The sequence below is a fragment of the Galeopterus variegatus genome, unplaced genomic scaffold (genome assembly GCF_000696425.1).
Source record: "Galeopterus variegatus unplaced genomic scaffold, G_variegatus-3.0.2 Scaffold2761, whole genome shotgun sequence".
Lineage (NCBI taxonomy): Eukaryota > Metazoa > Chordata > Mammalia > Dermoptera > Cynocephalidae > Galeopterus > Galeopterus variegatus.
The window spans coordinates 206,682-234,565 of NW_007728872.1; the positions used below are offsets into that span (position 1 = coordinate 206,682).

The window sequence follows — 27,884 nt, forward strand, 5'->3', positions numbered from 1 at the left end:
GACAACCTCCTAGCTATGCCTAGGTCTTCTCTACTGTAGTCTCAACTCCTTCCAAGTGACGCTACCTATCCTGGGCCTCAAGCTCAGCCATTCATTCCAAGGTTCTTCTGACACAGGGCCCCTGAAGTCGCCACTTAAGAGGCTCAGCACTGCTGTGACCTTCAATCCATCCTCATCAGGGCAGACCAGAGACAAGCAACCTCAGTCCACCAGATGGTGAGACTGGAATTCATTATTTGGCCACAAATGCACTGAATTGTGCTGAGTTTACTCTACACTGTTTCTGCATTTCTCCATTTCCCTACAAAGTCCAGACACATTGGCCCAATCCTCAGAACTGGCATCTGCCCCGACTAGCTTTCCCATTTCCTACAGTGCCTTGTGCTTTTCCTAAACCTATATCTACTTGATCAGGGCCCTGGTAAAACCCTTTCTTAGATTCTATCCCAGGATGCCAGCTGCTGGCTGGGACCCAGCTGTGAGAAGATTCCCCACTACCATGATACCACCACTCTTGATGCTGAACTTACCTGCTATCTACATTCCAGTTGGCTTCTTGCTGAACTGGATCTCCTCAGATACCAGCACCTTCCCTGTACCAATCCCAAGATCATCACATCCTCTTGGTCACCGAGGACTGGATTGTTGGCTAACCCTAGTAAAGCCAGGTTCCCAGTCCCTGATACACCTAATCTTGGCTTTCTCCGGTTCCCTGAAAACTTACGTTGCTGAGAGCCTTCATAGGAAGCCCCTCTTCCCAGCCTAGAAAGTTTGTAGCAAATTATAACAAATAACAGGTATAATTGTATATATTATAGTGATTTTATAATATATATTTTTATTCATTTATTCATTCAATTAGTCAGCACTTATTAATTTATTCTTAGGTCATTCCATTAAATAATTGAAGAGGCTAATATTAACTTTGTTTTTAAAAGAAAATCTCACATGGCTTCCTATGGCCTAACCCCTGCCTGATTTTTCAAGTCTTTCACTTTTTTTTCTAGTGTTCCAACATAAAGTCTCTGCTTCAAACACACAGGTCTACTGACCTCAAAGCTCATTCTAAATCTTTATTCACATCCTGTCTTTTGCCTTCTTCTTAATTAGCTCCTTGTTGTCCTTTGGTATTCCACTTGCAACACAATCTAAGAATCCTTCCCCAAGAAACAAAACCACACTGATTTATCCCTTATCTGGATTCCTCTGGAATAATCAATATCACCAAGTTTAGTACTTGTTTTTTACTAAATGTTTCACATACATTATATTACATTAGCTCCCCAGAGGGACTATCAGTTCTTTGGGATAAAGGCCATGTCTAGTACTTGTTATGGTGCCTCCAAAGTACCTGGTGCTGGCCTCTAGAGGGAGAAGAAAAGCAAAGTTCCACCCCCATCTTCTCCCTACCCTGCCCCAATCCAGCCCCACACCCGAAGAGGAAAAGATACCAGGTGACTTAATCAAGTTACCAAACTCAACTAAACCTCTTATAAGTGGGTGGAGCTTCAAGTGTATTGAGAGAAAAGGTTAAAGCCACGAGGCTCTAGTCTTTTTGGAGTTCGTCTCTTAGGGTTCTCACTCTCTTCGGTGTACGTCCTTCGACTTTCATGTGCCAGTGTGATAAAACTGGTCTGAAATTGCCTCCCACTTGAGAGACCTACACACACACACACACATACAAACAGCCCTCTCCTCCCCCAGATAAGGCCTAGGGCAGACTAATTAGACCAGCTCTACCTTAAACCTTTCCATTTCTTTTTCATTTTTCTCCTGTCTCATCTTGACACTAGAGAAGTAGGATCTAAGGAGCTGGACCCAGGGGAAAGGGACCAAGGAGGCCAATATGTGTGCAAGGCACAATATGCCCAAGCAGCTCCACATGGATAGCTGAGTTCATCAGAGACTGCATTAGGTTTGGGGGAGTGGGGCCAGGGCCCAGGTAGTGTAAGAATATATGTGTATGTATTTGAAGTCTATCTTGTGTTTATCTTCTCCAAGTACCTGTGGCCCCAAGAGACACCTGGGCAAGGATCTGTGGGTCCATGTCAATATAAATACTATCTAAGTATGTTCTCAATAAATACTTATTAATTTTTCTATAGTAAATAGTAAATGTCTAAATTTTATCAGAATAGCCAAGAATTCTGAGGAACTCTGATGTTCTAGGTCAGAGTTGTTTATGATTCATGTATTGAGTACCTGTCTGTCAAAATCTTAGAGTAATTTTATGTCTATGTAGGCATTTCTCTAAGAACACACTTTTTTTTAAATTTTAACTTCTTGATATACATTGTAGTTGATTTTCATGACCCTTTACCTGTTCCTCTTCCTCCCTCCCTCTCTCCCCTCCTCCCCCCATCATATCTATTCACTTGTAAGAATACACTTCTTACAACATAGATCTTGGAGTCTGAGATCTTTTGGAGAGTAAGGATGCAAGCAAAATCCTGGGGATTTTGCAAGACTCTCCTAAAGATTAAAGCCAGTGGACTTTTTTTTTTTTTTTTTTTTCTTTGTCTTTTTCGTGACCGGTAAGGGGATCACAACCCTTGGTGTGGTGTTACCCGCACCGCGCTCAGCCAGTGAGTGCACTGGCCATTCCTATATAGGATCTGAACCCGCAGCGGGAGCGTCGCTGTGCTCCCAGCGCTGCACTCTCCCGAGTGCACCACGGGGCCGGCCCAAAAAGCCAGTGGACTTCTACTGTGAGATTTTGCATTAGCACTTGCACATGACCAGAGTCCACTGTAGAATCATAATACTAAAGATATCTCATGTATTTTGAATATTTAAATATATCATGCATGCACTACATATATATACACACAACTTTAATATGATACTACTTGAAAATAAACAGATAATCAATTTAGGCTTATTCCAAAATCATAAGATCATTCATCACTTGGATATGTCTGTGGTCAAAACTCCACATTGAAACGATGCTTTTGTTAACATGTGATGTAGAGACTGGCCAGTTGTCCTCTAATATCTATTCTCGCTCTCTTCCTTTTATTAATAGAACCCCTAAATTTTAATGGATGCATAGTTACAAAAACTATATTTTCAGGCCCTCTTGGCAGATAGGTATGGCTAGTGGGAAGTGAAAAGTTAGGAGTACACTTCCGTGAAGAACCCTTAAAGAGAATGTTCATGCATCTTCAGATATATTAATGAAGCCAATACTCAGGAATAGCAGAGGAATCAGATACTAGTTTATTTCTCCCCTGCCCAACGGTCTAAACATAAGCAGTCCAGAGCTCATACAGCAGCTCCATTGTGTCAAGGAGCTACTTCTATCTTGTTTAAGGCACTGTATTTTGGGATCTCTCAGTCAAGATATAGTTAGTCTGCTGTAACAAGTACAGCACGATAATTCCAGCTCTGCCACTTCTTAGCTGTCCAACCTTGGACAAATTACTTAAATTCTATGAGAATACTTCAGAAAGTTTGTGGAATGGAACTAAAAGATAATACTAATCTTTCCATGAACTTTTTGTATACTCCTTTGTATAAACTTATTTTTTTAATCTGTACCTACTTCATAGGGCTGTTAGCAACATCATGATCCATGTTTCTCGCTCTCTCTTTTTTTTTTTTTTTTTTGGTTCTCATTATATCCCCAGCTTCTACCACAGTTCCTGAATAAATAAGCATTCAATAAGTATTAGCTATTATTGTTTACATGCCATATCTAGACAAATAATGCCATATCTTAACCACTAACCATTCAATTTTCAATAAAGATCTGGTATAATACAACTAGTCAACAAGGTACGCATTAAAGCGATCACATTTTCTGACCTAAATCTTGGAAAAAACACTTTTGTCAGACCATGTTTTCTAACTTCTGAATTATTTATATGAAAACTCCTATATGTTGAACCGCTATTTGTCAACTTAACAAACTAACTTAACTCTTTAAAATTATCCACTTAAATTGGGCACTCATAGAAAGTCAAAGGCTCGTGGCCCCAACAGTACTGGTTCTGTACCCACTAGTTATTATTACAAGGTTCTGTTGTTCAAGCATGTGATGTAAAAAAAAAAAAAAAAAAAAAAAAAAAAAAAAAAAAACCCAACCCTGATTTTTAGAACATATTAATGATTATGAATTTGTCTTGTAATACTATAGAATCTCAAGGAAAATAATTCTGTTTTTGCAATAAGATGGGTGCTTCTTGATTCTACAAAAATAGCATGGATGAGAGTTTTCAGTAAAACACATTTCTCCTACTGAAGAACACTTAATAAACATAGATACCTGGCTGCTTTCATTTCACCACGAGTAGTGCCCATTTGCCAGTCATCGAAGTAATTCAGTCCAATCTGTTGAGGTGATGGATTCTATAAACTGTGTAAGACTGTCATTAAGGGGAGAATAGATGACAGTCTCTATACGGGACATTATAGTCCTTACATTTCTCACCCATACAGCCTATGAAACCTAAAGGGGGAGCAAGAAGATGAAAATAAAGTTGAATATGGTCTTACTGCTTTTCTTTCCTAATGGATAGTATGAGTTGATCACTAGTCCACACTTTTCACTACTTATATATAAAGCTCCATCTCTTTCTAGCTAATATAAGGACCTTTGATAAAGGACACAAAGATTATGCACAAAATTCATTATGTAGTAATTTAAGTCTAACTCGAGGCCTTTGTGCCTCCACTTTTAAACTATTATTCTTTCTTCTTTCACTCTACCTATTTATATAGCCATTTGCACTTCCCTATAATTTTTTACTTATACTTACAATTCTCATCTAGAATGAAGATTATATCTAGAATAAAATTCATTAATTTGGGTGAATTGAGGAAGACAAGTCTGAATGAATGAAAAATCTAAAATATGGACAATTGTCAAAAAGATCATGATAATAGCAAACCGCTGACATTTGAGAGGTTATTACATGAAAATCACTGGGCTGATTAATTACATGTGTTATCTCGTTTAGTCCTTATGACAGTCCTGAAGAAGAAATTATTATCCATTTTTACAAATTAGAAAACAAAAGTTGGGAGATGTTAAGTAACTTGCCTAGGGCCACATAGCTAATAAGTGGTAGAACTGCAAGGGTACTTCACAAAGTTCATGGAAAAATAGAATCAAAGGATAATTTGAATCTTTCCACAAATTTTTTTGAAGTACACTCATATTTCCAAACCTGCATTTGACTGATTCCAAAGCTCAGATGCTTTACAACCACAACAAACTTCTAGGTTTTTCCTTCAATTACTACTAACAATAAAACAATCTCTCTGATGAGGTTAACAAAACTCTAATGTGCCAAAGAACCCTACTTTAGTGAAAAAATAAGAATGTTTAAAATTAGCTCACCACTTATTTTAGGAAGGTAAGAATTACCTGCCATTTATGAAGTAACTTCTTTATATCAGGCACTTTCTATACATTAATCTTAACCCTTCCAACAACCCCATAAAGTAGATAACTATTTTCATTTTACAGATGGGGGAATACACTGAGAAGCTAAGGTCAAAGAGCTAGTAAGTGGCCTAGTCTTTGCACTGTGACATCCTGCCATACAACTTCATTACCTCTCTTACAAGGCCTTTCTCTAAAATGCTTGAAAAATCTGCTTTTTAAAGTAATAGTACCATGCCCCTGTAATTTTATTTATACTATTTATTAGCTCAGCAAAGCTTTAGTTCAGAGACAATGCAAAAGTAAACTTTAACTCAGGCCCTGCCCTCATTTTCATAAATTCCAAATTTACTGAGGTCCATGTTAATGGGTTTTACTGTATATGGAAAGGAGTTTAATAGTCACTTAGCCCTGCCCTATCTCCATTAACAAATCTAAAAAGCCACACAAAGGTGAGGGAAGGAAGAACAGTGACCTCAAAACTAAAACAGATAAGGAGTGCCTGTAATTTTTACTTCCAGCAGAAAGTCAGAATATAACACTACCAGTACATAACAACAAACTCAGCCCTGCAAGTTTAAGTGCTCTATTCATCAGTTAAAGAAAATTAACCTAATCAGATGCTCATATTAAGGAATATAGCCATAGCAAATAGGCAATCATAATTAAAAGTCCATTTCAAATCTCTTTGGTGAGCAGTGAAATGACCTAACATGGCCAGGCTGCCTGGTCCTTTCTGCAGTGCTGTATAAATGTGCACATTATATGATGATTCCTGGCTGTTTAACGTGGTCGTCTTTGCTACTCATGCTGCACTTGTTTCCAATGCAGACATGCTTTCATGTGCACCCAGAGTAGGAAAAACATACAGGATGTGACCATCAATCAGGCACGTCTGTGGCACTGTTCCCACTGCTCCTACAGCAAGTTCCATAATACACAGGGTTTTCCCACGTAGGTCATCACAATACTGCAGATATTCTAAATAAATCCTACATGCTTTGGAGAGGGCCACCTGAAATAGCCAGGATACCACAGCTCTGGCAAGTCGGATCATGATCTTTTCTTTCCTTTAGGCCAGCTTGTAAAAGAACTGCCACATGCCTCTCTGCAAGGAAAACAACCTTGGGCACAAGCAGAGCAACCCAGGTGAGGGGCAGCCCAACTATTCTTTCAGGCCTGATGCACTTTGGGATATGTGGTAGAACTAGATTTAAGAACATTTGTAGTTGGGCTAGACTCTTAATAGATCACCTGCTTCCTGAAGAGCCAAGGCTTAAAGGTTTGTAGAGGACCGTCTTGAAAGACAGGTTTGCAGTGGTGGACACCCAGAGTAAACTAATCCCCCATAGCTAGTTTACATGAGTTATAAAAGTATAACTTCCCTACTATATAAATGAAAACCAATCCAAACATCTGGGGCTGCCATAACATGATAACCCCCTACCTTCTGTTTCCTAATTGGTTTGTCAACCAGGCTCACCAAAGTATAACCTTAGGATTCAGTCTTTCGCTTTCACTTCCAACTCATTTGACCAGAGCATCATAGCTACAGTCAAGCATCACTTAACAACAAAGATACATTCTGAGAAATCTGTCCTCGGGCAATTTTGTCATTGTGCAAACATCATACAATGTATTTACACAAATCTAGACTGTGTAGCCTACTACACACCTAGGTTATATGGTATAGACATTATAATTTTATATGTGTGGTCTGTTGTTGACCAAAATGACACATGACTGCATTACCTTTTCTTTTATAGTCCATTTCAATTTCAAGACACTGAAAGACAAAAGAGTATGGAGTCTCATCCTCTGGACTTTTCAAAGTCATAGCAAGAAGAAAATATCATTCCTAGGAGTGTGGGATTACTCCTTCCCAACCTGTGGGTCTCTGTTATTAATCAATTAAATCTTATGAGATACCCAGCAATTCCACTTCTAGGAATCTATCCTACAGAATCAATAGCACAAGTTGGCAAAAATAAAAATACTACCACGTCCACTGCTGAGTTGTTTGCCATAGCAAAAATGTTAAATAATCTAAATGGCCAGCAGTTGAAGAATGTTCATTATGAACCATGTATACCATAGAACACTACGTAACCATTAAAAATAATAAGGTATGTCTCTATTTACTGACAAGAAACTGTAAAAAGAGGAAGATGCAGAACAAAATGTACACTGTGATATCACTGTTGAAAAAATAGAATTGTGTATGTATATAAATATATATATTGAGAGTATATGAATAGAAACATCTGTCTTAGATATCAATGTAAATATACAGTTACATATATTTCTGTTATGTGATATTCAGGTAAAAATATTTCTATTATATACTTATATATACATATATTTGCATCTGCATAGAAAAATCAGAAAGGATACACATTAATAGTGGTTACTTTTGGAAAATGAGGTTGAGAAGGGAGGAGTTTAACTTTTTACCTGTACACGTTATTGTATTTGTTGAGGTTTCTAATGGTTTCTTCCTCTCCTAGGTTCTGAACAAGTTCAAAAATAATACAAAAATAAAACAGATGGGAGACCAGAATATAACCTTTATTACTGACTGAGGCCAGAGTGAAGGAGGTAGTTTAGTGTGAAAGCCAAAACACACCTGGCTGTCTAAACTACAGAATTACACCATCCTGGCTGGCCAGGGCAGTGATAACTGGGGCTGGTCCCTAGCCTTGGGGAGAACGTGTCCTCTTGGTAGGCAGGCCCTCCTCCAGGTGTAAGGGGCATGACAGTAAGCTGAGCTGGCCCCCTTACTCACCCAACAATTAGGTAAATCACTCCCCCTCTAGGCAGAGTCAGAAAAGTGTTCTGTCAAGTAGGAATATAGTCTTTGAGAAAGTATGAGGGTACTTCAAAAAGTTCACATAAAGATTCGTATTATCTTTCAATTCTATTTTCCATGAGCTTTTACGTACCCTTATACATCCAGGGTGGCTGAATCCAGACTGCAAAGGGTTAAAGAGTGAATGGTGAGAAGGCAGAGGCAGGAAAGTAGACAAGTCAAGAAGAAGGGTTGAGAGTATGGAATTTAAGAAAGGACCTTTTTAATAAGGAAGAGGCCAACAAAATGGCAAAGGTGAAAAATGGAAGAGACAAAATCATTTATCATGACAGCCTAAGGACAGTGATAGAATCATGGGCACAAGTGAAGGTGGACGCCTCTGACTGAGACATGAACAAAAGGGAAGGAAGGGAGGTTGAGTTCATATCATGGGATCAGTTTTGTAAAAAGGTGGAGAGGTCCTAAGGCTAAATCCAGAAAACAAAAAATAAACTTGCAAACTGACAAAGGGCTGGCTGTGCTAAAGTCATGACAAAACTCAGTAGAATCAACAACAAAAAACTGAATCAGTAAATTTTCCATGTGAAACTTTGAGAAATTATATGATTTATTATTTATAAGACATTGCTTAAATTAGTACTGATACATACACAGTCTCTATATCATCCAACATCATGCATGCATCACAACATTAGTTGACTCACATGCTCCTTTTTCCGTGGGAACCCTAAGGAAGAAAGTTTTCAGTAAGTAACAGTGGTTTAAGCTTGACTGGCCCTGCACAATTTTCCATTGCAATTCTGGCTACCATTCTACCATATTCCCCAAATCATAATGCAGTATTAAAGTAAAACCAAACAGAGCAAAGAAACTGGTAGAAAGAATATAGTCTAAAAGTCTGGCTCCATACTTTTAACTGACAGAGACTAAAATTTCTGCACTGGAAATGTTTCTGTATCTCCACTGATCTATTTTCATGCCATGGTTTCAATGGCCACAGAAGCCCTAGTAAGACAAGGCTTCTTTTGGTACACAGATTTGAGTTAAAAGAAGAGGGAAAAACTTCCTATCTCTAACAGTCCCCCAAAGTTATATCCTTTATTGGGTTTTGAAGTGATGTTCCAAGTCTCCATTCCTCGGTGTGGTTTAGCTTTATAACCAGCTGTCCCCTCTTAACTAGCAGTTTTTGACATCATTCAGGCTTTGCAAAACGTGTGCCTACCGTACTAGCTACTTAGCCTTCTCAGCTGCTATGAAAGTTACGCTGCATTTGGGTAAGTGTGGAGGCCGGCACCAGAGAGGATCCACAATAGTGATTGTCATGCAGATCAGCCTCCCGCGAGGCAGCTCCTCTGCGAGGCCTTCCAGCTTGGCTCCCCCCAGTGCCGCTCCATTGTCCCCAGAATAAAGCTAACCATCTTCGCTGCCCACACCGGAGGCCAGCGAGATTGGTTCTCCTGACAGAGATTAGTGGGCAGCAATGAATCTTTCACTTGGCATGGAAATATGATTTTATTTAAGAAAATAACCATCCATAATTGGGCTTCTGTCACTTTAAATTTTAATGGCGAGAGTAATATGGAGGCTTCTGGAACTTTAAATTACGGCTTTCAGAAACTTCACACTGAATCTTTCAATTATTCTCTGTAAGTACTTTCTCAAAGCATGTGCCACCATGACATTGATATCACAATTCAAATCTAAATTCAAGGCTGACTGCGAGGCTATGAGCTATGAGCTGGCGCGCTCGCCGCCGCATTTCATCTTCCAGCACCTGACGAGGCCAATCAGAGGCGCCCTCCCGGAGCCCGGCCAGCTGTTTGCCAAATATTCAAATGCCCTGGCACGCAGGCCAGCCTTTCTGATTTCCCACATCAAACCAGCGACGACCCCTGTTTCGCCATCGGCTCCTGGTCACCGACGTCCTCCCCGCAGCCCGCCTGGCTCTCGGCTCCCACTCCGGCGCTTGCACCCAGCGTGTGCTGCAGGACGGCGCGGCTCAGACAAAGCCTTAGGGACAGTTTTCAAGCCCGGGTTTCCTTGAAGTGGATCTGAAAAAGTGGCTGAGCTGATATGTGCAGTAGTAGGGAGAGAGAGGGGACAGAGGACACGCAGCTTTTACTTAAAATGCATTCATTAGGCTGGAGCGAAAAACGGAATTGGAAAGACAGCGGTGAGGGGAAAGTGAAAGTCTCTGCTTTTATTTTGGTGTCTCAGCTTCCTAGTTATATACCCCTTTTCTGTTATCATTTTAATTTGTTTATCTTCATAGTAAAACAAGTAGAAATGAATGTATTTAATCACTGACATGTTTGGCTGTAGACTGCTTCAATTATTTTTGAAGGTGTCCCCTACCTTGGTAAATACAGCCCACATTTACAACTGTGAATAACTGAATCCAGCTGCACTGATGAATCTGCAATGAAAGACAACCCTTCCTTCCCATTTTAAAGGTCCTGAAGCCTTTCTCCTCACCTGGATGACTTAGAACAGAAGCTGTGGACAGCACTTGGGGGGAGTTCAAGAGAAAGGGACTTAGGTGCCAACGGCAGGTCAAACATCCAGAAGCTGGACATCAAAACCCAGATCCAGCTGGGTGAGGGGCTTCTTGATTCCTCCCGGAAAAGCTGGGTCTTTACTTGTTCATTTCCTATGATGTGTTTATACTTGGACAGAAGGGGCACAGCAGGAATGCTTTCGGGGCACATTGAGGGGGAAGCCACTCTCACAGGAGTCGCGAATGCCAGATGTCAAATGAATGTGTGCTGCTGAGAATTCTGAGCAGGATGCGAGGGGCACCAAATCATGTCTGAGGAAACTCTGCTGTCCTGATCATGTCTGAGGAAACTCTGCTGGGCCTTTCTTTAGCTGCAGGCAAAGCCAGGTAGAAATTCGTTCATTTTAAAAATAATAACAATAACAAAAGCATCTACTAATAAAAGTATAAAATTACCTGAGAACCAGATAGGTTGATGACATCTCAGTTCTGCCAGTAAAGTAGATTCATTCCATCAACCCAAATCAGCACAGAGCAAGTAACTTGCTGCTGAGAGCCTCGGGTGGCAGGGGCAGGCGGCCTACGTGTTGAATAGCCATAAAAAAGATGGCATCTTTCCCCCTAGCATTATTTCCTGAAAACAGTCTCAAACATTGCTTTGCACTGAGATGAGGATTGTGGTACCCATGTAGGCACTCTTCTAACACTTTGGCCATGGATGGAGAAAGAAAAACTTTTAAATCCACGCTGATTTCCAAACTCAAAGTAGTACAGTTATGGAGGCTGTTTGACTTGAATATTTAAGGTTTATGAAGTGTTTCAAATCCAAAACAGTTCTACATAAATCATTCACCCAAACCTTTACTATGTTACTATTACATGCCCAGTACTATACCTTGATGAGCCAGCTTGGACTAACGAATAACCTTCATACTACTGGATTTCTCTGCAGAATTTAGTACTATGGCTCACCCCTTCATCTTAAAGTTCTTCCACTTTTGTAAAAGTTCTCTCTCTCTTAGAGAGGTCTACCTCTCATACCACTCTTTTCACTAATTCTCCTTCCTCAGCCCTGCCTTCATTTCACTCTAAATCAACAAGGTGTGAGGGGCAGTGTATCAAAATCACCTGGGGACATTTTTTCAGACTACACACTCTGCACCCCCATTTAAGAATCATTACTGATATGAACCACTCACCATTTCTAGCTGGAGTTAGGAAAATCTTTTAAGGTTTGGGAATGAAAAAAAAAAGGCTGAAGATGATCTCTGCTCTAAATACTTCCTCTAGATGATATCATCTCCTTCCATGACTTCAACTACCTACCACCTGTATGCTAACTTCAAAAATACTATTTTATGCACAGACCCACATATCCAAATGCCTAATACACCTCTGTTTTCAAATGACCTACTATCTCAAACTCAACGAGTGCAACATCAGATCTACTGTTTATTTTTTTCTCTCTTCCCTTTCTTAATAGTTTCAGTATCCGCTCAATGCTAGTTACCTCAGCCACATTTATACCCTTCCTCTCCTTCACACTCCCCATTCCCACATGCATCAAATCTGTCACCAGGTCCTTTCTCTTCTTCCTGAGGAAGAAGACATCTTAAGCTGACAGTACCTACCATGTACCACATCCCACCTAGACCTCTGCAGTGACCTCAATCCTTCCCACTGGCAGCCTCTCCACCTCAAGCTATTCTCCACATACTCCTGAATCCTACTGATTAAAGAAGGAATTCTAGAATGCACCATTCATAACATACAAGATGATTTCTGATAGCAAATGGACCAACTGTTTAAATACTTATATATCTTAATAGGTTTAGAAAAATAGAATTATCACATTAAACTTGGATGTCAAGTTAATATTAAGTTTGCTTTTAAATACATTTTAGCATAAAAATCAGACAATTTAAATAAAAATTAATCTATTCAGGTAGTATGAATACAGTTTTAAAAAGGCAAAAGGCGGGCCGGCCCGTGGCTCACTCGGGAGAGTGTGGTGCTGATAAAAAGGCAAAAGGGGTACATGAATCAATGAAATTTGGGAAGTTTGGTACTAGACGGTAGGTCTAAACTCCTTAACGTGATGTCAGAGATTCTGTGGATCTCTTCTTCAGCCACCCTCTCTTTCCACATTCCCTGTACTCCACACATACCCTCTGTGTATCTGCTTTGCTAAAACACCCAAACCTACTGCTAAAACAACATTTTATTTAGTTCATAATTCTGTGAATCAGCTGGCTTATTCTATCTGGCTGACAACCTGGACAGATCAGGGGAAATCTGGGCTGACAATTGATTTCTCCTGGACTATCACATGTGTTTGTGGTCAAATTGTAGATCAGCTGGTAAGTGGATGATCTTAGATGATCTCATTCACATGTCTAGTGGTTTGAAGACCCGTCAGCCAGGGCCTCAGTTCTCCACTGGGTGGCCAGTCATCCTCCAGCAGGATTATCTGGGCTCATTCACAATATGGCCCCAGGATTCTAAGCACAGAAGTCCCAGTGTACAAGCACTTTTCAAGTCTTTGCTTGTTTCACATTTGTTAATGTCCATTGGCCAAAGCAAGTCACACTATCAACCCAGATTCAGCAATGGGGAGAGAGACTCCACCTTTTAATAGAAGGAACTGCAGCGTCACATTTTTAGGAGTTAGATGCAGGTAAGGGAAGAATCTGTGACCATTTTTATAATTTACCACTCTTACTATCCCCCAGTTTGCCAGGCATATTCACACACGTGCTCATGCTGTTACCATCACCTAAAATGAACTCTTGACCTCCTCCTGCCTTTCAGGGAAATTCTTATTTCTTGTCCTTCAAGATTCTGATCAAATATAGCATTCCCTGACATCTTCCCCCAGGGCAGAATTAATTATTCCCTCATGTGTTCCCATGATCCCTTGCATATGGCTCTATTATATCATTCAGTGAATTGTAGTTATTTATGTCTCTCTCCCTAAATAGACTCTTTATACCACCAGCATCTAGCACAGTGCCTGGTAAAAAATAGGCATTCAATAAATGATCACTAAATTGAATTTAATTGAATAAATTCAAAACAAAGATTAAAGTTTCCCTAAAATAAGTGTACATTAAGAAAACGTAAGGTGCAACTGTATAAAACTGGCTTTATGACTTAGCAGAACTAATTAGATCCACCTCATCTAATTTAAAGGACACCAGGTAGGGCAGCAATGCTCCTAGCCGAAAGCATCTTTCCTGTGGGACTGACTGGAACAAAGTCTGAACTTCCAGCATAGATTATTCAAAGTCTTAAAATGTTTTGATGTATTACAAAGAGTATAGGCTCCGGAGTCAAAAACACTAGGACTCAAAACTTAGCTACCTGTGTGATCCTGACAATTCACTTCATACATTTCTCTACACCACTCTTTTTTCATATAGAGTTATCTGTGTTGCAATAATATGTGTAAAGCACCTAGCACAGTGCCTGCCGTATACCTAACACACTCACATCAAATCCCAGAGTCTCCTGTGTAAAAAGCAAATGTCCCTGGGAGGAGATAACCTCAAGCCTTTTTTATTACCATGTGAGGAGAATAGAGAAAGGGTAAGAGGAAGAAGAGTGAAAGTAAAGGGTAGTAGGTAAACAACTTCACAATTTTACTGAGAGCCTGGCTGTGGCTAGTAATTTAAAATTATAGCAGTTTTCAGAGACCCAACACCAAGGAATACAAGACAACCCCTGCCCCCCATGCTGTACAATGACTATTTCCAGTGATATGGGACTTAGGAATCTCTGCATAATTTTGCTAGACGTCAATATGGAATCAATATTGAACATATACTTAGGAAAGACTAGAGGGGAATTAGTTAAGGAAGGAGCTTGTTTAAAATGTTACATTAATCTTCTTAATGTATATTCCCTCATTCTCGTACTTCTTACATTTGTAAGGGGTAAACATGGCAAACATGTTTTTTTCTCCCTAGCTGAAGATACAATTTTTAAGTAAGAAAAATAAAAAGGACACTACATGCAATTCTAAACTTCAAATTATATCACTTCTAAAGGAAATGTTACCATTGAAATCAAGATAAAGTGAGTTTTAAACACACTGAAGTCCTGTTTCAAAGTAAAGCCAAGTTTAAATAAAATATTCAAACTTCCAAAATCCAAGCAGAAACTTGCCTCCTATAACAAGTGTCTACAGTTGTCCCTTCTAAGGCTGTTCTCACATTTCAATGGCAACCCTGAAATATTAGTGCAGTTAGTATGCACTAAACCAATCTACGCTGGAAGGTAGCAGGTCTGTAAATGAATCTCCATTGTTTCCCTTGTCATTTTTCACCCCAGCTACGTGGTAAACTTCCTGGTACCCAAGATTCTGCTTTCTGTCTTTTTCTAGGCCATCTCTCCCCACCCCCAGCAACCAGGTTATACTCAATAAATGTTAATTTATGGCAGACAAGGAAACGTATAAGTGAACTTGCTGGTGGTAAATTCAAGTTGGTCTATTCAAGTTCAAATTATGACTTCTAAAGACCCTAAAGACTGAAAAGACTATGGTACCCCCCTTCCCCCACCCCATCCACATGTAAATCACAATAAAAACAATACTAAGCCATACAGGACAAAATTTACATGTATGTTCAAATTTAAAAAGGTAAAATTTCTTCTGCTGGCAAAATTTTAGGTAAGCTCATCAAAGACTGAACACATCTTTCTGCTTCACATCATGAGAACATACATGTGTATTTAAGAGAGAGGGAGACAGAAAAGATGAATGTGTCTCTGATTTCCAGTACTTGGTCTACTATAGCATACTCCAATTCTGGGTCCACTTCATAAAACTATGTCAAAATACTAATTATGGATATGTATGCTATATAGGAGTATCAAATAATTGCCTAAATCCATATGTATATTTGCTGTTCTCTTGCAAGTGTCCAAATTCTATTTCAAGTATGTGCTAAGAGAGTTTAACATAATGTGAATAGAAGCAATATAACATATTATTTTGTCTGCTGTTACAATTATATTATGGTTGGACAAAGAAAAGGAGGTGCAGTAAATAATCGTCAGTAAAGCACTCATAAAAATGTGAGAAGCACAGGTTCTCTGCATTTTATTTCATTAGACACCAATATTTAATAAAAGCAATAAGCACCAAATTATATATGGATAAACTTTCCATAAATAATGTTCAGTTCATAGCAGTCATGAAGTCTAGAAGGTAGATGCTAATTAAACAGCCAAATCAAAACCACCATCATTGCAATTAAAACTATTTTCACTTAAGTTTCTTATATTTGTGGTAACAGATATTGGTTAATATTCCATTAAATGTAAATAGTTTATGCTTACAAATAATTGTTTCAGCTGATTCATTTCTACTTTTGTGTTTTAAAATCTGAGTGTTTCATAAGAGTTGAATACTTTATCTTGACATACCCAGTTAGATCTTTGTCTTATAACAGAAAATGTTTGAATATCTAGGAAAACAGCCTACAGAAATCAGAAAATGCTTGTGAGTGATTGTATAGGCACTTTACTTCTGATTATATAAGTATGTTAGAATAGCAAATTTCTTAAACCCTATACTGACAGTAAAGTATAGCAAGAATGCAAATTTAGGAATAAAACTGAATAATTTAGTAGCTTGTGATAAGATCTGATTGGTCCTAAGATGTGTCCAATTTTTAAAAAAGGAAAAGATTTCCCTTGGTGACTTTGGTCTAGAAGTGGAGGGGTATTGTGTCCATTAAATAGGAAGCCAAGGATTACTTGAACTAATAATATTATGGCTCTGCAGAATGACTGATGGTCTTTGCAAAGGCTCAGACTGGTTTCATCTTTCTTGAGATTTTATCACCGATTTGTTCTTAGTCATGTGCAGTCACTAAGGCCAGCAGAGGTAACAAGTGTTTGATGTATGATACTTGAGCCACTTTTGTCAGAGCTGCATTTATTTTAAGCTACACTCATTCTTAGTACTGTTATATGTATATGTTCTTGGGCTTTATTTTCTTCTTGTTTCCAGTGACGGGTCAAACTGATATGGCAGTTATAACATCACAACCCTCTAAAACAGTACAAAAATTACATCTGCTTCCTTGCAAGGAATAACTTTCCATTGCAGATTAAATAAATGACTATAGAAGCAAGCATCCTAATATAAGGACTTACTCTTTGTTCATTGCCATATTTGCACAATTTACAACATATCCTTACCTTTTAGCATATATTCTCAATTTCAATTTAATCCATATTTTATAATCTGCAGTAAGCCACAGAAGTTCTCCTCTAGCTGAAAGAAAATTTCAAGGAAGGAGGAGTGTGGAAAAACACATTTAATTTACTCTGTTGAAAAGGAACCATTTAAAATGGTTTCTGAGCACTTTTGCATCTTCTTACACACTGCAAATCAGCTCAGATATCTTAATCAGTGGCTAGAAACATATCCTTATCAGTGACATATTCATGAAACATGGTATGTGTATCAGCTGAAAAATGTTTGACAGAGACCCTGGAATAAATAAGAAAGAATACAGTAAAGAATTGATGAAATAATTTTGTGTTTCAACCCTTTTCATTTTGGAAATTTCCTATCATCTCTGTTTTTCCATTTGGAAGGATAATAAGCAAACCAACAAAATGTCAGATTTCTATGACTTGATTTCATCTATGTATAGATACACACACTGTACAATGATCTAGGATAGAAGCATATTTATACACCGTGATGACTATAAGTACGTATATGTTCTTGTGTCTCTTTCTAGTTTTTCCTATTCAGGATATTGTCTTATGCAAAGTTTAGTGCTTTTCTGTTTTGACAATCTAAGTACTGTCTAAACATTGTTTCAAAAAGTAAAGAGTATTTCTTGACAATTCATTTCGGCAGTCAATGGTCTTCTCAAAATGGGCAACTCCTCTTGGAACTTAGGAGCCACAACAGCAGACTGTGTGAGTGAGGGAGTGAGACAATTCATTAGCCGATTCTGCAGCAACTCAAAGTCGCCGGGGATGTCAGCCCCTGCTCTGGCGCTTCAATACTAATGAGAGTCATTGCATATTCATAACCCCAAATACAGTCAGCTTCTTGTAAAAACTTTTGTCACCCAGGCTTCATGGCAAGAGCAAAGCACTGCACTCTTCGTGTCGTGGCACTTCCGCCAAGTGAGTGTGAGAGCAAGATTGATTGTTTTGCAACGTAGCCTGATGGGGAACTAAAAGATGCTGCCCCAAGGGTCCTAAAACTGCTTAGTTTGATTGCAAAGCTCCAAATAATCAAAGAATAAAAAAGGAGGCAGTAGGGGTGAATTTGTATATCAACATATACATACACACAATACATTTAAAAATATATCAAAAAATGCTCCAAACAGTGAATTTGGCTTATTGAGTGTTCATAGTAATTATGTTAGGAATATAAACCACTCACATCAATTCTTATCATGCTGAAAGAATGACGTGCCCCAGTAAACTTGTTCTCACATTGCAGATACACCATGGCATATCTTAATAGAAACAGATTTCTAAAACTGTCTGAAGTTTCCCGTCATTATCAATACCAAAGCTTAGTGAAATGAACCTGTCATCTCTGCCAAATCTAGTGCTACCTGGAACCCAATTCCTCAGGCGCCTTCTTGTGTTGTCACTGCCTCCTTTGCTTTATCATCATCGTCATCATCATTACAGTTCTTTTCCAAAAGTCAGCCATTCGGTGTGCCTGCCAGGAAATCCTAAGGGGCCAGCACTACACCATTTGACCCTGAAAAGCCTGTCTATTTGGGGTAGCTACCAGCATCCCCTGGAGTCAGAGATGGGAAATGTTATGTTTCAGCATCCGCTTTGAAAAAGCCTTGAGCATTTTTTCACTCATAACGATGTTTCAGCTGGAATGCCAGCACACTTCCACATTTTTCTGACAGGCACATAGGCTATAAACTACCCATAAAAATTAAATAAAACAGGACAGTGAAAGAAAACTTTCTAAATTTGATCACACTTGAGTTGTTAAAAGTTATTTCTAGATGCATAATGTGTATAAATATCTGCATAGCTAAGGACAAATCAGGAATATTGAGATAATGGTGGGGGATAGATAGCGAGGTGTTGTGGGGGAAGGGTCTCACCAAACTATTTTATATCTTAGTCACAGACACACAAGCTTTGAAAATAGAAGGATTTCTGTTTATGATTGATTGAGGTAACTGATTATCCACAGATATTTTAAGTGTTGAGACATTAAATTGTCAGCTCTATCAGTTTGATTGCAGTAAAACACGAAAACATTGACTTTTGTCTAGTTAGAGAAATTTATTTTTCCCAGAATGACAATCCTTTAAGTAGAAGCCAGGCAGCTTGCCAGATTTCCATGTCATACACTGAAGTTTGCAAATGCAACCCATATTTTCAAAGGTTTTCAAGGTTCAATGAATGGTGCAGAGGTCTTCTGCAAATAGTCTCGTAATAAACAGAATCCTGCAGTATGCTTCATTCCATAAGCCTGAAAAAAATTATTTATTCACTTTGAAGGGAAAAAAAATTCAGCTTTAAATTAATGGAATATATGTTACCAGTGCTCTTCAGTGATTTAAAGTATCTCTCAAAAATAAAATAACCTCCTTTGGACCACCATGCTATGAACAAGTTTGATTAATATGTTTTATAAGCCTGAAATAAATGCTCATAACTGTCAGTAAGCTGACAGCTTTCAAAAGTCTTTGTTCCCAGAATGGGTAATTTGATCCTCTTTAAGATATCATATTCCACTCTAAAAGGAAGATGTTAAAATCAAGTAAATTCTACTAAAATTTGATTGCCATTAAATCAGCCCTGTATTCTGGATTCTTGTAGGCGCTATATGCATGCATACTATTTGACAAAATAAAAATACCACATTTTATTCATTATTGCTTGTCAGAACACCTGTGCTTTTCATTGGGCAGAACTGTGGTTCAGTGTTTAAAAGCCTAGTCCATTATAAGAATCAAAATGTCAGATGTTATATATAGTCAATCCTTTTAATAAAATCTGTGACTAGGAAATCATCACTAGGCCTGATCATTTCAGTGAAAACACCAGTCAAAAGACAGATGTGGTCATTAATTCTACTGACACACCAACATCTCTGCATTTGCTGCATATTTTCCAAGGACTTATCATGATCATTATACCAAAGTTTCAAAGACTAGAAGACTATCGAGCCCTCTGTGCCTGAGTTCTGCAGACAGCAATCAATAATACCTGGTACTGTGGAAGGAGCACATGGAAGTTACCTGAGCAGCTAAGCAAGGCTATGCCAACTAGGATAACATTTCTTCTTTACTCCTTTAACCAACCACCTGGTGTCCTGGAGTACTGATTTGGTCTCCCTTCTTACATCTGAGAGAGTAATAACTAGTATAAAATGTGGTCATTCAATTATCCATTCCCCTATCCCTTTAATATAACTACTAAGATGCTTCATTGCTGTTCCATGGCAGAACTTGACAAGCACCCTGCCTGTACACTGCCTACAGTTATAGGCAGCATCCTTTCCTCCTTAATTTAGTCCTACCTACTTTCATACCATGCCCACAAAGGTTGAAATTACAGATAATTTCTCACATCTTTTTTTTGTAATTTATATTTTTCCTAATCTCTAAGAGACGCTCATTTCTATAACAATAGTGCTTTTTACACCTCGATCACCTGTGTCCATAAGAAGTCAATTTTCATTTCATTACTTTTCAAATTGCCAAGAAACCACAGATTTTGTACCTGCTGCCATAGGTACACTGTGAGCACTACTTCTCTTCTTGTTCATTCTAATGTGTTCATTATTCTACCTTTAATTAAATTTATTTTCATTTATTCTTTATCTATGTATGCTATGACCACCCCTTATAATTTCTGAAACATTATGGCAGTTTTGAAAACAATACTCTTTCATATGTTATATAATTTCCCCACTTTTGTTATAGCTCATCTCTTACAAGGTTTTAGTATTTAGTCCACAAATTAGGTCAAAAGAATATGACTTATTTTGTTGTTCTTTGTTGGGTTTTTTCCTTTAGGAAAACTAAAATTCCTTTGAAACCAATCTGTATGCTATTCACATGCTTATAATAATTCCATAATTTCAGTAGTTCCACTGTTTTCTAGACCTTCAAATTCTGTTCTTCTTGAAGTACGATATTGACTGGGGTTTATGTTGTTAATCTAAGAAACACAGGGAAATAACACCTGGCTCAGGTAGTGTCTGTCCCTCTCTTTTTGACATCACAGGTGTTTGCAAGTACATAGATGGTACTGACTTGGTACATCTGCTAAAGTGGCCTGAAATATGATGCTTTTAACATTGCTCCTTTGACTGCTCTCTTCTCTATTCTGAATTATCTTTTTCATCATTTGTCCTCTAACTTTTAAAGGTCACTTCTAAAGGTCACCCTGTCATTCTAGTGATAGCAGCCAATCTTACCATGATTATAAACTCAAATAATTATGCTGATCAGAATTTCCACACTTTATCCCTTCCTATGCCTCATTTTAGTTGCACATGTTTACTTTTATCTAAATTAAAAGTAAAATTTATTGCTGCTACCTAAATAAGTTTCTTCCTAACTGTCTATGGGCAGCCTCCCTCACAATTCCCTGAGCCCGTAGGCCAAATAGAGAATTTGCCTTAGTGCCTAATTTTTTTTCCATATGCTCTTTAAGTGTCTATCAATGTTTACCAATAATATCTGCACATTAGAAATATGTAAAAAAAACAAGTAGTCTCTTCTTAACAGCTAGTGAAACATTGTGTCCCCTTTCTTATATAAAATAATTATTAAATCTAAAACTATTTGCATCCTCCCTTTTCATTGCTAGAAGGAATAATCACTTTATTGCAGTAATTTTCAAACTATATTTAGGATCCTTCTTAGAAGAAAATAGATGAAGGGAAGGCAGCAAATAGAAGGAGGTCCAGGCCCAGTGCATCCAGTACATCATCACTTATGTTTTCAACTTTTCATTTTGAAATAATTTTAAACTTACAGAAGTTTCAAGCATAGTATATCATGTGCTTGATCCAGATTGACATTTTGCCACAATCACTTCATCATTGTTTCCTACCATTCCCCCTCCTGCTCTCACCTTTCTCTATGTATAACTTTTTTTTCTGAATTATTTGAGAGTAAGTTGAAGATACCATGTTTTATTACCTCTAAATACTTCAGTGTGTATTTCCCAAGAACAAAGACATTCACTTACATTATCAAAGTATAATAATCAAAATCAGGAAATTTAATATTGACATAATGCTATTATGTAATCTAATATAGAGAAGTTACTTAAATTCTGTCCCCAAAATGTCCTTTACAACAATTTTTGTTTGTCTGGTCCAGAATTAGCCTTTCTCTGTCTTTTACAACATTGACCTTTGTAAATAGTACATGCAATTTCCTTTGTAAAAATCCCTCAATATAAGTTTGTCTAATATTTCCTTATAATTAGATTTAGGTTATGCATTCTTTGCAACAAAATTATATAAATGATGTTGTGTTCTTCTCAGTGTACCACATCAGGAAGCACGTGATATTTGTTTGTCCGATTATTGGTGATGTTAACTTTGATTACTTAAGTAGTTATGGTGGTGTGTACCAGGTCACTCCACCATAAAGTTCTTTGTAATTAAAAATTGTTTTATCCTCTGTAGTTAAAAAATACACTATGGGGAGATAATTTTTAAGACTTTGTAAATATCCTGGTCTTCATCAAATTCTCACTCACTAGTTTTAGCATCCGCTGGTAATTGCTGTCTGATAGTTATGATGGTTGCAAATGATGATTTTCTAACACTATTATTCCTCCTACATATATTAGTTGGTATCCTATTCCCTTATTTATTTGTTTATTTTAAGTGTAGTCTCATGGGTTTTCATTTTTGTTTGGGTTTGGGTTTGGGTTTTAATTTAATGGGTTAAAATCTATTACTCTCATCATTTTGAAACTCAAACTAGCCCCATGTCAGAAAACCTTGATCTGACTCCCAAGGTTTTCTGACATGTTCCCTTCATAATTTAAGCTATAATATCATTTTTATTTGTTTTATATTTTAAGATTTATTTCCAAACAATGCTTTAAAAAGTTTGAAACCCATTGTTCTGCTATAACATTTTTCCCCAATTTTCCTCATTTCAAGTAAGGTTTGTATAACTAGTACCTAGAAAATAAAGAAGGCAATAGATGATAGTAAACCCTTTGCTTCTGTAGCCACACTGGCCTCCATGCTGTCCCTCTCCTCCCTATGCTTCTGCAGGGCTCTCTCCCCCATCTCCTTCAAGTCATAGCCCAAATATCCATTTCTCAGGGAGGCCTTCTGTGACCACATTTACTATAGTATAACAATGATTTTCAAACTTTTCAAGCCATTGTTTGAAAACTCCTTTGACAGGAACTCCTTCATTCCAAAGCAAGATACTAAATGACAATAGGTTTAACCCATAAATGTTTAAATCAGAAACATGACATTAAGGCCAGCCCGGTGGCGCACTGCTACAGTGCGCCGCTTGGGAGCGTGGTGGCGCTCCCGCCGAGGGTTCGGATCCCACATACAGACCAGTTCCCGCTCACTGGCTGAGCGAGGTGCGGGAGCAACACCGAGGGTTGCGATCCCGTTGCCGGTCCCGGTCCGGTACAGGGGCGACACTGAGGGTTGCGATCCGTTGCCGGACACGGAAAAAGACAAAAAGACAAAAAAAAAAAAAGAAACATGACGTTAAACCTTACCAGATTATTTTACTGTAGTAGATTGACAAACTTCCTAACTGTATAATGGTACACACATAGTCCTTCTGGATCATGGAAACAAAGGAGATGTTACCTACCCTACTGCTTCTGACTTCCTCATTCAATACTGTTACCCACCACACATCCACTTTTATATCACTTTGCTATAGAATTAATCTAACGTTTAAAGCTGCTTGCCTCTTAATAAAAGCATCAATAAGCAAGGATAAAGTAGAACTATTTGTCTTTTCCTATGAACACTCTCTAAAAGAAAAATCTTTTCAACTAACACTTACCATTTGCTTTTCCCAAGTAAGTCTTTCAAAAAACAAACAAAAAAATCCTCAATGATCAATCACAGATAATAATCAACCTCAAAGAGATAGCAACAGGCTTTCAAGTAGTCAGGTGCTTTCACTCAGACATTCAGCACAGAAACTCACTTCTCCCTGAGCACATTCCCTCAATATACAATTCAATGTGACTACATTTCATTGATTAGGATTAAAGGTATCCTCAAATACATATCAAGTTCCATGATTTGCTGGGGGGCCCAAAGCAAACTCAGTAAGTTATTATCACGTATCATCAGTTTCCTAGGTCTTAAGTCTTTCAAACTACTTAACTAGACTTTTTCTAAAACCACTAACATACTTCAGACCTTCAAAAGTGTATTATTTCCAACTGCTCTATTGAGGGCATGTAGGGTGGCTGATTTTTCCCCTCAATGTCTGTTTTTCATTAAATTACTCAGAAATCTTTTAGGTTTTTGAGATGCTTCTGCACTGCAGAGACAATACATTTGTCGACATAGTAAATAAGGAAATGTTCACAAGCTGCAAAATAATGAGGCAGCTCATTAAATAAAATGACAGAACAAATTCTACCAACACAACTTATTCTGCAAGGGTAAATGATGTACATTGAACTGTACTTTAAATCTCCTGGCCACCTAGTCTACTTAGTGAAATCCTTGAGTGGTTTACCAGTGATACACCCTACAGACCAAATTCACCTTCCAAGATGCCCATTTTAGGCACTGCAAGACCTAACTAATTTTAAGTGAAACCCATGATCTCCTCAAAAAAAAAAAAAAATGTCAATTCAGTGGCCATTTGTTTTTTATTACAATATTAGCTGTCCTTAGTATTCAATTGTTTAATTAAAAGTATTCCATAATACTTAGTCTTCCAACATTTAAAGAACTATATTCCTCATATATAATGAAATATAACTTGTTTATGAAGTCTAGACCTGCACTGTCTAATAACATAGCCAGTAGCCACATGTGACTATTGAGTATTTGTAATATGTCTAGTCCAAATTGAAACATGCCATAAGTGTAAGATACACATCAGATTTCAAAGATTTAGTATGCAAAATATGTAAAATATCTCTTTAATAATTTTATGTTGATTACATGTTGAAATAATATTTTTGATATATTTGGTTAAAGTATATTATTAAAATTAATTTCACCTGTTTCTTTTTACTTTTTTAATGTGGCTAGTAGAAAATCTTAAATTATATATGTGGCTCACATTTGTGGCCTACAATTTTATTTCTATTGGAGAGGGCTAGTCTAGACTAAAGTGGGCAAAAGTCAGTTACAAAGCCAGTTCCATAATATGTCATAAATATCCTGCCACCATATTACTTTCTTGTTTGGTGAGGTTGTTAGCAGTACATCAAACTTCATATGCAACAGAAGACTAAGCCTACTAGGTGAATTCAGTTTGTAATGAATAAAATAATAAATCTTACACTATCAATAATGTCATAGTGGTAAATCAGGCAAGACAATAACCACTTGCTGTAACTATCTTATATATGACTATCATACTATTATTATAAGCAAGCTTTCTAGATTTTATTTTTTATTATCTCATTTCTATAAACACTATACTGATTATTCCTATAAACATTTTACTGTCAACTGAATATCTTTATTTAGATATCATAGGCACTTCAAATTCATTATGTCCAAAATTGAAATCATTATCATGCTGAGTCCATGGTGTTTCTGTGTGTCTTAGACTAGAGATAGTGTACCCCTCAGTGTTAGAAGGCGCATTTGTTTCCTGACCAGAACAACAGAGATACCATCACTCTCCAGGATAAGGATAAGGTTGGGCAAATTTGCTAGTAGCCTCTTATAAGATTGGGAGGACACAGATCCACTGTGTATACAGCATCTACCTTGGCCTCACACTGTATTAGGGAACTTGGGGAACCTATACAAACATGAAGATCATGTGTCTACTTTTCTTTGAGTAATAAACTGTGTAACTCTACCTGGGCTCATCATTTCCTTATCACGTGAATCTACAGTAGTGTGGTGAGCCAGCCTAACAGCTGACTGCTGCTAGGAACTGCTTGACACTCACTTCCCCTTTTAAGTTCTTAATCTTTGTATAAGCACCACTATACACCCCATTGCCCAAGTCAGAAATCAGACCATCAACCTTGATTCCTGCCCCGTATTCACCAGGCCACCATATCCAGTTAGTCATCAAGTCCTATTTGTTCTATCCTTTTAATTCATCTCAAATAATCTCTCCATTCCCACTGCATTTACCCTAGTTCAGGTCATTATTTGCCCTTACCTAGATGATTAATTTTTGTCCATGCCTCTCGTGTTACCCTACTTCACTCCATTTTTCATAGTGCAGCTACAATAATCTGATTTTTCATTTCTTTGACCTCGGGATAAAGTCCAAACTTCTTAGGATGACAAAGAATTTCAAGGTCAGGACTTTATAGAATGTTTCTTGAAATCCATTTGTGATTATTTCACCTAGGGGAAAAAAAGGAAAGGAGGAAACAAGACATTAGCCCCACTTCTAACATAAAAGACTTAAGAGCAAAGGGTAAGTTGGGTACTGTGGCCTAGAAAGAGAACTCTAAGAGGGCTAGACCTTAGCGGGATTGCCATAGTTCCTTTCTTCCTTATTCAAATGAAGATTTGATGGTTACCATGTGAGTTGATGGATATGTAAATTAGCTTGATGTGGTAATCATTTCACAGTGTAAACATATATCAAAACATCACATTTGTGTACCTTAAATATATACAATTTTTATTTGTCAATTACACCTCAACAAAGCTTGGGAGAGAAGAGGGGATGATCTCAGCCTAACTAAACTCAGTGACTTCCTCTTTTACAACCAGAAATCGAAAAGGGGCCCAACATAGCCAAGAAGGACCATCATTACTTTATACATTGCCAGCCACATTGATGAAGACAATGTTCAGGCTCTGAGCAAATATTGTCTTCTTATGAATAGACTTTGGATGAGTGATTCATGCCACATCTTTTCCTTTTGGTTCACAGCACCCAAAAAAGAGGTTTGTATTCTTTTAATATGCCTGTTGTTCTGCATTCTTCATTCAGCTGAATCATGTAGATGGACTGGGGAAAATTCAGAAGACTTCTAACCTCATCTCTCATCCATGATGTTTCCTCAGCCTTTGACAGGTTTCCCTAGCTTTTTGTCTGATTAAGCTCCTCTTCTTCATGACTTAGATTTTATCTCATCCAGAAAGCCTTTTCTGACTCCCAGAGTAGGATTAGATGTCTTTCCTTTGTGATCCCTCAGCATTTAATGCCTACTCCTGCTGTAGCACAATATTAAAATTATCTCTATATTTGTTTATCTTCCCCACTAGATGATAATCTCCTTGAAGACAGTGTGTCTAACTCATTATTATATCCTCAATGGTAGCATCATGCCTAGCACATAACAGATACCCAATAAATATTCCTTATAAATAAATAAATAATCAAATCAATCTTTGGAAAATCAGACAGGGAATTGTAATCTTAAAAAAAAAGAAGAGGAGAAGGATTTAGGTTGTGGAGTTTTTCTCATCTCTGACACATACACACACACACACACACACACACACTGGTAGTTAATTTTAGGTATCAACTTGACAGGGCCCTACAGTGCCCAGATATTTGGTTAAACATTGTTTCTGGGTGTGTTAGTGAGGATATTTTTGGATGATATTAACATTTCAATCAGTAGATTGAGAAAAGCAGATTGCCCTCCCCAATGTGGATGAGCCTCATCTAATCCATTGAAGGCTTGAATAAAATAAAAGGTTAAGAAAGAAAAAATTATTTCTCCCTGTCTGACTGTCTTCAAGCTGGGACATTGGTCTTCTCTTGCCTTTGGACTTAGACTCAAACTGGAACCTACATCGTTGGCTCTCCCCATCATCAGGCTTTCGACTCGGGCTGAAACTATACCATCAGCTCTCCTGGGTCTAGACTTCTTAGACTCAATAATCACATGAGCCAATTCCTTATGATAAATCTCTCACTCTCTCACACACTCTCTCACTGGAGATATTATATATATATAATATATATATTATTATATATATATAATATATATATAATATATATAATATATATATTTTATATATATATATATGA

The 27,884-nt window shown here is 37.7% G+C and overlaps 1 long non-coding RNA gene across 1 annotated transcript in view; it reads right to left on the reverse strand.

Moving 5' to 3' along the window:
* Nucleotides 1–27,884, reverse strand: part of LOC103598859 — a 33,260-nt gene that overhangs the window by 2,407 nt on the left and 2,969 nt on the right. The window contains exon 2 of the long non-coding RNA XR_551237.1: nt 26,046–26,236. This is a non-coding gene — a long non-coding RNA (uncharacterized LOC103598859). The remainder of the gene's footprint in view (nt 1–26,045; nt 26,237–27,884) is intronic.